The 8,850-nt window shown below is 43.7% G+C and overlaps 1 long non-coding RNA gene across 1 annotated transcript; it reads right to left on the reverse strand.

Annotated features, from left to right (window-relative positions):
* Positions 1–226: 226 nt before the first annotated feature.
* LOC309357297 lies at positions 227–8,646 on the reverse strand. The gene is made up of 3 exons (XR_014163061.1): positions 8,380–8,646; positions 3,502–3,608; positions 227–1,249 (listed from the first exon to the last, which is right to left on the reverse strand). It is a non-coding gene; the product is annotated as an uncharacterized lncRNA (long non-coding RNA).
* Between the last annotated feature and the right edge of the window lie 204 nt (positions 8,647–8,850).

Raw genomic sequence — 8,850 nt, forward strand, 5'->3', positions numbered from 1 at the left:
AAGGCTGTGGCCTCAGGCTTTATTGGGGTGAGGAAAAGAGGTGGCAGAAAAAGAGAGAGAAACAAGTGGCCTTCTCCCCCCTACTAATCGCACCCTCTGTTGGCTTTAACCCCGTCCACAATTGGCCTGCAGTCCCTGATGGGTTATCCCCAAGGGAAAATACAGTCCTTGGCAGGGGTGGAATCTACACACATATAAAAAATGCTGTGAAAATGCTTTTAAAAAAAAAAGTTTTGAAAAATACATTGAATTTGTCATGGCTCACTGTCGCCATCTAGTGTCACATTTGTATATTGCATGTCCTTCACATAAGCCCTCTCTGTCCAAAATTCCTGGGTGCCAGCTTGATTGTATGTGAAGCTGTGCAAAAGTTTTCCTAACTGGAGATAATCTTCATGCAGGAAAGAGTCACCTAGTAGTAATTAGAAATGTGTGTTTGCGCCCTTGGAAAGTGCAACTGTTTGGAATCAGATTATGGCAATGACTGCAGTGCTGGCATTCTGTTAATGGATCAACGTCTCCTTTTGTTTCTTTAGTTCACATAGTTTGATTAAGAGACCAAAGTATGAATGAAAGAAACGCAGATAATTCTCTTTATAGAGATTGCACTGTGCGGAAACTATGGCTTTCTGAGTTAATCAAGCATCCCTGAAGAGCTGCCAACATTCATTTTCCTTGTAATGCCCATTAGAATGCAAGAGGAAGCTGACGACACATCATGGCCAAACACCTGACGTTCTGGCATTGTGAATGTAACGGGGGTGAAAAAATAATTCTCTCATCATCCATCACTAACAAAAGCAGTACAGGAAGAAAGATAGAAGGAAAGTGGGATGTAAGGCTGGAGGCAGAATTCAAGGCTATATTGCACATTTTGGGCATTTTTAAAATTTAAGTTCTTGAACTCTAATACCCATCAACCCCAGCCAGTGTTGTCAGAGCTCAGGGATGATGGGATTCCAAAAATATCTGGAGGGCCAGAGGTTCCCAAGTAGGGCTGTAGATTTTTCTAAAATGGAGCCATGGGGATGTGATTTTCTTTCCCAGGCAGAGAGTCTTCGGGAACGTTTTTCCAGAAAATGAGACCAAGCTGATAGCGTTGGGGAGGGGAGGGGGTGGAGAACCTTCCATGAATCAGCCCAAATCACATTGCAATTCAGGGTACACACAGCGCCAGCGAACACTCCTACAGAATAAGTCCATCAGCTGCCTTAATGCCCATGTTCTTCATAAGTATTCTTCAAACCAGCTATTGGCAAAAACAGAAATGAAGTATCCTCTAAAACGTTTACTAATAAAAGGAAACAGGCTTTCATTTTGGAAAAAAAAATCCATACTCAATCCAAGATAACAAAATATATAGAAGAAGAATTAATAGGAATAGCATATGAAAAGTATAGCATGGACACAATGAATTCATGATGAAATCCCTGGCATAGTGAAGAGGAATCAGGGTAGAGGAATCATAGTGAAGAGAAAACCATGACATTTTGCCACCTGAGGTGGACCCCAAAATGGTGCTTGTTTCCTGCCAGGGAAGAAGAGATGAGGGAAGATCTGTATCAGGAACAAAGGAGGTGGGGGAAGAAAGATCAACTGCTGTCCCTGTGGACCCTGCCACCTGAGGTGGCCACCTCACCTTGGCCTCATGGATGGGTCTGCCTTGAAGGGAATGCAGGGGAGCGTAGTTCCAGGACTTTTTTCAGAGCAGGAGCAATGATGAGGTGATAGCAAGGCTTTCAAATTCTTTTGAAAAACTAGAGGGCCTCAGCTTAAAAATAAAAATAAAAATCACCCCCACTCCCCAGGTGGCAGCCCTTTCACCAAACCAGCCCAGTGAGAATTGCCCTTGTTCAGAAACCATGGGACACTGGGGTCACACACACACCATACATTTAAAGCACATGGTTTCCCCCCAAAATCCTGAGAAGCATAGCTTGCCATCACAGAGCTGCAATTCCCAGCACCTTTAAAACATTGCAACAGTTTCCAGGATCCCTTGGAGGAAACTGTGTGCCCTTGGTACTGGTGTGCCCTAAGGGTCAGTAGGAAAAGGAAAAAGGAAAACTGGGAGTGTGAGGAGGGGAGGGGGAGAGTTGAGTGTCCTCATCAGCTGATGAATGAAGATTAAACCTTGCTGCCTAAGCTGTGTGGTCCTGTTCCCTCAGCACAGCCATTGGAGGATTATACCCTGCCCTACCTATCAGTCAACGTCATCAGTGATGTCAGGTGGGTGTGGTTTTAGGGGGGAAATGGCTTGGAGGGCCAAATTGGAGTCCCTAGCAGGCCATGATTGGTCTCCACATACTGGAGATTTCTCGGCTCTATGCTAGGAGGTAAATAAAAATTTTGCTTGGGGTTCCCTAGTATTTGCTAGTAGCAGGCTGAAGCCTTCAGCAGGCATCTGAGCAAAAATCCAGCTTTATTAGCCCATCTGTGCCCTAAATCTTTCTTCCTAAATTTCAGGGTTAGACATTTCAAAACAGTGTCTCAAACGCGGCAAATGACACAAACTAGAACACAAAGGCCTTTTCCAAAAAGAACAAAGCTCTTTTGAAGGCAGCTGAAATTGTCAATGCTAAATTAAAAATTAAAAATCCAATCCGTGGGCTGAAGAGAGATGGTGAGTCTGCCAGACAGCCCTTAGGGCGATGACGTTAAAAAAAAAAATTATTTCCACTACAGCTATAAAGCTCTCTTTCGTAATATATTTACCGCGTCACGAAATATATAGCTGACTTGCATGAATATGTTGCATGGGTATCGTTTTCTTTGGCAGCATCTATGTGAAAACAGCTTGGATGAGTAATAATGAAACCTGTGGAAAAAAATCTGGTTCCTTTACTGCCTAATTATTGATGGGCATCAAAAGCAGCAGGCTGGTGTGTGCGGTGTTTTTTTAAAGGATTTTTCCTCCCTCAATCCAATAAACAACTGATGCATGCTGTTTGCACAAAATTAAGAGTTATATGCTCATAAACATATAAACATCAGCTGTATTTTTCAAGCAGTGTGTTTAATACGTATTAAATTGAAGTTTTATCTTTGCTTAGCACTAAGATGACAAAGCAAAATGTGGGCAACAGCGAAGGCTGATGGTGCTAATATTAGACAATCCGTCCATCTCCGCCATGCGCTTGGCCTCACCAAGCAAAAAGAAGGTGCCATATCTCATATTGCCCATGTTAGACTTCTCCGCAATTGTATTGACCTTGCCTGTCAAAGCAAAAGACATATGGCTTTAATACCGAACAACACTTCGTTCTCATAACAAAGCTCTGTTGCACGTACTGCACACTAGTGCTCAATAGCCAGGAAAGTTGAACTCGATCCTGCTGTTTAGCACTTAACTCTCCTCACTGGCTGGCTGACACATGTCAAAACTTCAAAGCTCGGCCATAAACTATAAGCCACAATCTTGGTGTAATCAGCAGCAAAATCCCCGTTGGCTGTAAATGTGAAAGTCCAGGGGTTGCAAGCAATGTTTCTGCACAAGCTAACCTTATCATCCAGTCCTTGCAGGGTGCTTCAGCCACGGACAGAGATTGGCTTCGGATCAGTGTAGTCTGCGCCAATGGTGCCATTATTTCAGCCTTAGTACCTGAGGCCTGCAAAAAGTCACACCAAAGGGAGGAATTCACTTTGAGGCTTGCAGATAGTCCACAATGTTTTTGGTGAGTGTCAGAATCAGGTTCTGCCCTAACAAAATGTGGTTCAACTCATGTTTGGATCTTGCCAACATAGATTTGCTTTAAAAAAATTCCTTATAGGAAGAGCTGTGTGAAGCTCTCCTAACAAAGGAAGTGTTAAGTTGTGGGTGAACATATCAGACGACACAGCGATTCTTCAAACAGCTCTTGTTTATTCACAGGCCAGAACAGAACTGAACTGAAGGGTTCAGCCAGCCTGCTTACATATAGTTCCACTAGAATGCAACAGTAACCATTTTCTGTAACTATCCAATCACTGAACGTCACTTTCGATCCCTTATTTGCATATGTGGACCTGAACTATCTACAGTATCCCCCTGCTGGCCCAGAGTGAGAACTTCAGTACAAAACAGGAAACATTCATACCTTACATTTAAAGTAGTATTATACTACTTTAGTAGTCGTGGAGATTCCTGAGAACTGCAGTTTCTTAAGGGTGCTGAGAATCGTAGCTTTGCAAGTTCAGCACCTTGGGCAAACTGCAGTTCCCAGAATTCTCCATGACTGCTAAAGTGACATAGGAGTGCTTTAAATGTATGGTGCAGATGGAACTGGAAACAAAAAGACTCGACTATGAATGGGTGTGGGCTTGTTACCGTTAGCCACTAGAGGGCAGGCAGAGTTAGCCTTAGATGAGTCTCAGCCCCAGGATCAATACCAAAGATCAGCACTTAAACTTTGGAACTTCTGCCCTTTGATATCAAGTGCAGTACTTTTTGGGGGGAGCTGCTAAAGATTTATTTGTTTAAGTGAGCCTACCCAGACACTTACATTTGACTTGTATTTTAATATGTACATATTATTTTACAACGCATATTTTTTAAACTGCTGACTTTATTGGTAATTTTATTGTATATTTTATATTTTATGTAAGCTGTTTGGATTTGATCATTAAGCTGCATATAAATCCTGTTAAGAAATTATAACAAAAGAATAAAAACAACCTTTCTCTTCATTCGTGTTCCACCAGCAACTGAAGACACTCATTTTTAAACAAGCTTTTTAATTCTGTTGCAGCTTAATGTATATATTGTTAGTTCTGCTCTTTATGTGCTGCTGTTTCCAGTTTGGTAATTTGGGTTTTAATGGTTGGATCATTTTCGCACATATATTTGTTGGCTGCTGCAAGGAGTTTCTTTGCGGAGGGAGAAGTAGGATATGGATTTAAAAAAATGAAAATGAGCAATTAATCAGGTAGTCCCTCATTCAGATCTCTCCCCTGCCTTGAACTGAGTATACAAGTGGGGCTTGCAACAAAATGTTGCATTGTGGAGCACTGCTGCCCAAAATTCCAGCTGTTCCCTTCCCTGTTGTGCTCCAGAAGATGCTCTCAAAGCCTGGGGTCTCAGTCGAATGAGGTAAAAGCCTTTTACCAAAACACTTGCCCAAGAAAGTACAGTCCAAGGTACAGCATAGTCTCAGTTAAGGCAAGCCCAATCACCTGATATTCTGTGGCCTCCTAAACCACATTCTAGCTCAGGCATCCCCAAACTCAGCCCTCCAGATGTTTTGGGGCTACAACTCCCATCATCCCTGACCACTGGTCCTGTTAGCTAGGGATGAAGGGAGTTGTACAGTGGTACCTCGGGTTACATATGCTTCAGGTTACATATGCTTCAGGTTACAGACTCCACTAACCCAGAAATAGTACCTCGGGTTAAGAACTTTGCTTCAGGATGAGAACAGAAATTGTGCTCTGGCGGCGTGGCGGCAGCAGGAGGCCCCATTAGCTAAAGTGGACCTCCAGAATGAATTAAGTACCTAACCCGAGGTACCACTGTAGTCCCAAAACATCTGGAGGGCCGAGTTTGGGGATGCCTGTTCTAGCTGCAGCTGCTTGGTAGTAAATAAGTTCTAGGGACTGCTCATTCACAAGTAGACCCCTTACTCATGAGCCACATGATGACTCAAAGTCTGTAGACATACATTGTGTCATGGCTCTTTGGATTGGACTCTGGGCCTTTTGGCACCAATCTTCTCGGAGACTGAGGGGTGGCTCTTCCTCCTCCTCTGACAAAGTTCTTCAGCAGGTCTCAACCTAGACAGCTCCACAGGAAGATTCTCAGCACTGGTGCAAGGAGGCCCTGCCTGTTGCGCAAGGTTCTTGACCTGTGGAGCGTCTGGTTTGTCCACCAAGGACTCAGGGCTCAGCTCAGGGCTAGGCAGGATGGCCCCACCCCTGATTTTCCACCAGTCAGCCAGTCAGAATTTACACTGGGCTATTTTGAGGATTCGTTCTATAGGATTAAACTTTTTTTTTATACTTCTGCAAACTTCTAGTACTTCTACTGCTGCCTCCCTCTAATGGACAGATGTTGCCAATCTGGCTGTGCAAGTAATGACACTCACAGCCTGGACATTGGAAAAAGAGGGAACAATTAACCAACATGCTATTATTCTTCCTAGGAATTATGACCCAAATCTGTACCTCTCTTTTTTGTTGTGGGAGAAGTTTAATTTTCATTTTTATTCTCTGCATTTCCTTCCTTCTTTCTCTATTTCCTTGTTTCAGGGATTCCCATGCCGTGTGACTCATAGACCACCAGTTGGTTTATGAGCTTCATTCAGGTGGTTCATTGAGTGTTGGTGAAAATACCATTAAAAATCATGCAGCATCTACTGAAGTGCTTTACCATTGATACAACAAGCAGAAAAATCATTAAGTGGTCCACTGAGAGCAATTGTAAAGTGATCTGTGGGGATGGAAATGGGAGGGTGAGAACCCCTACCTCATTTCTTACATGGTTTTGAATTGTATGGTTTTGATTAAATACATTTTTAAAAAGCAATATTAAAAAATGATTAACAAGCATTATTATGTTTCGATAAGGAAGGCAGAGATAAAAAGCAGTCAATTTTTATAACATATTGGAATAATAAGGATTCAGCCTTGAAGAATATTGGGAATGTTATAAAGGAGGTGTTGATATGAATAAGGCTTTGGCACTGGGTGGTTAATAATGTATCTGGTTAGCAATATAATGGCTTCGAATTTGAAAAACAAAACGAAAACAAAGGCAGGGCATTAATTTGGGAGTAGGAGGGTGGAGATTTCTTATCATCATTGCATTTGAAGCTATAGTAAAAGTTTGTACAAAGCATTTGCGGAATTTAAAAAAATGCAAATGAAAAATTATTATTATTTAATTGCTACATCGCCATTCTTCTCACAGTGCAGAGCAACATGGCAACACAACTTGATTATTGCAATGTGCTCTATGTATAGCTACCCTTGAGCCTGGTCTGGAGGCTCCAGCTACATTATGCGCCCAATTTTATGGAACTCCTTTCCAGTTGATGTCTGATAGGCCTTCCTCCCTTATGGCACCTGTTGAAGACCTTTTTATCCAGTGGGCATAGCTGCCAACTTCCTGGGGCCCTGGGTGCCCAAGCACCCACAAAATTCCCCATGAAGGGGCAGGGCACCCACAAATTTCGGTGCCAGGGCCATGCACGCTGCATGGCACCTATGGCCCTAGGCACCCATGATTGCAGGGCCAAGCTGACACTCTTGCCAGCAGCCATTTTATGTTTGTTTTTGTCGTTATAACTGATGTTTACTTTTGGGGCACTGTATCTTTGTAAACTGTTTCGAGACGACTACAGTTCAGAGATACATGAAGGTTTTAAATAAATAAATCAAATGAATAACAATCACTTGCAAAAACTGCAGGACCATGGAGAGTCACTTCTTCTCAGCCCAGTCTGCTTTACAGCGTTGGGGTGAAGTATTGGTGGGAATCTATTTATGCTATCTTGAGCACCACAGAAGAAAGTCATGTTGTATACGGTGGTACCTCAGGTTAAGTACTTAATTCGTTCTGGAGGTCCATTCTTAACCTGAAACTGTTCTTAACCTGAAGCACCACTTTAGCTAATGGGGCCTCCTGTTGCTGCCGTGCCGCAGGAGCACGATTTCTGTTCTCATCATGAAGCAAAGTTCTTAACCTGAAGCACCATTTCTCGGTTAGTGGAGTATGTAACTTGAAGTGTATGTAACCCGAACCTATGTAACCCGAGGTGCCACTGTAAAGTAATAAATATGAAATACAAAAGGTGTAGTTTCTTCTCACACATCACTGCACGGCACATCTCTTGGCTCATTGTCCCTGAAGGGTGCTTTAAATGTGCCCAGACTTACCACTGCTCAGTCTCAAATAGTATTGCATTATAACAAAGAAAGTGCCTCTGAGCAATGTGCAAAGTGCTTGTTATTACATTTCAATCCTACCCTTCCTTTTTTATTATTAAAAAAGCACACATTCTCCCACTTTTATTCTCACAACAGCCTTGTGAGGTAGGTTAAGATGAGTTAGACTAGCAGAAGATAATGTACAAGTGCTGTGGTGCTGAGGAGTGACTTGCGCCCAGGTTTTCCCAGTTTTATTTACAGTATTACATTACAGCCTCCAAAGAGCTTGAGGTGGCACATATGGCTCTGCTCCTCTCCATTTCATCCTCACAACAACCTTGTGAGGTAGGCTAAGCCTAGAGGCTGGTGAGCTGCATGGTCGAGTGAGGGGATTTGAACCCTGGTCTCTCGGTCCTAGTCTAGCACTGTAGCCACTACACGATTCTGCCCACCACACATCATCATCATCATCATCATCATTATTATTATTATTATTATTATTATTATTATTATTATTATTTCACTGTTTCAACCCACATGCGAGAGAAGAGCTGCGACGGGCTTTGAGCCCAGACACCTCTCCTTCAGGTTAGAGGAATGAGCGAAAGCTTCTCCTCAGGGAATAAAAGCGAAATAAGCTTTCGCGCCTTTTCTCCCGCGCTTTGCTTCGCGCCAAAACCACGCGCGCCCCCGCCCCCCCAACGAGCACGCGCTTTCCCCCATCCTCCTCGCGCGCTTCCCTCTTTCTCTCCCAAGCGGGAAACGAATGAGGAAGCTTCCCGCCTTCTCTCTCTCTCTCTCTCTCTCTCTCTCTCTCTCTCTCTCTCTCTCTCTCTCTCTCTCTCTCTCCACTCTTCGCCCCCCCCGCCGCCCAAGAGCCGAAAAGGCGTCACGCGGGCTTCCGAACCGCCTGACCAATCAGAGCGAGAGGCCGCCACGGCGCGCGCTCCCTTTGCCCGGCTCTCCCACGCCCCCTCCCTCCTCGCAGCTTACCCGGCTCAGCCTTTT

The sequence above is a fragment of the Podarcis melisellensis genome (assembly GCF_964234715.1).
Source record: "Podarcis melisellensis genome assembly, chromosome: 14".
NCBI lineage: Eukaryota > Metazoa > Chordata > Lepidosauria > Squamata > Lacertidae > Podarcis > Podarcis melisellensis.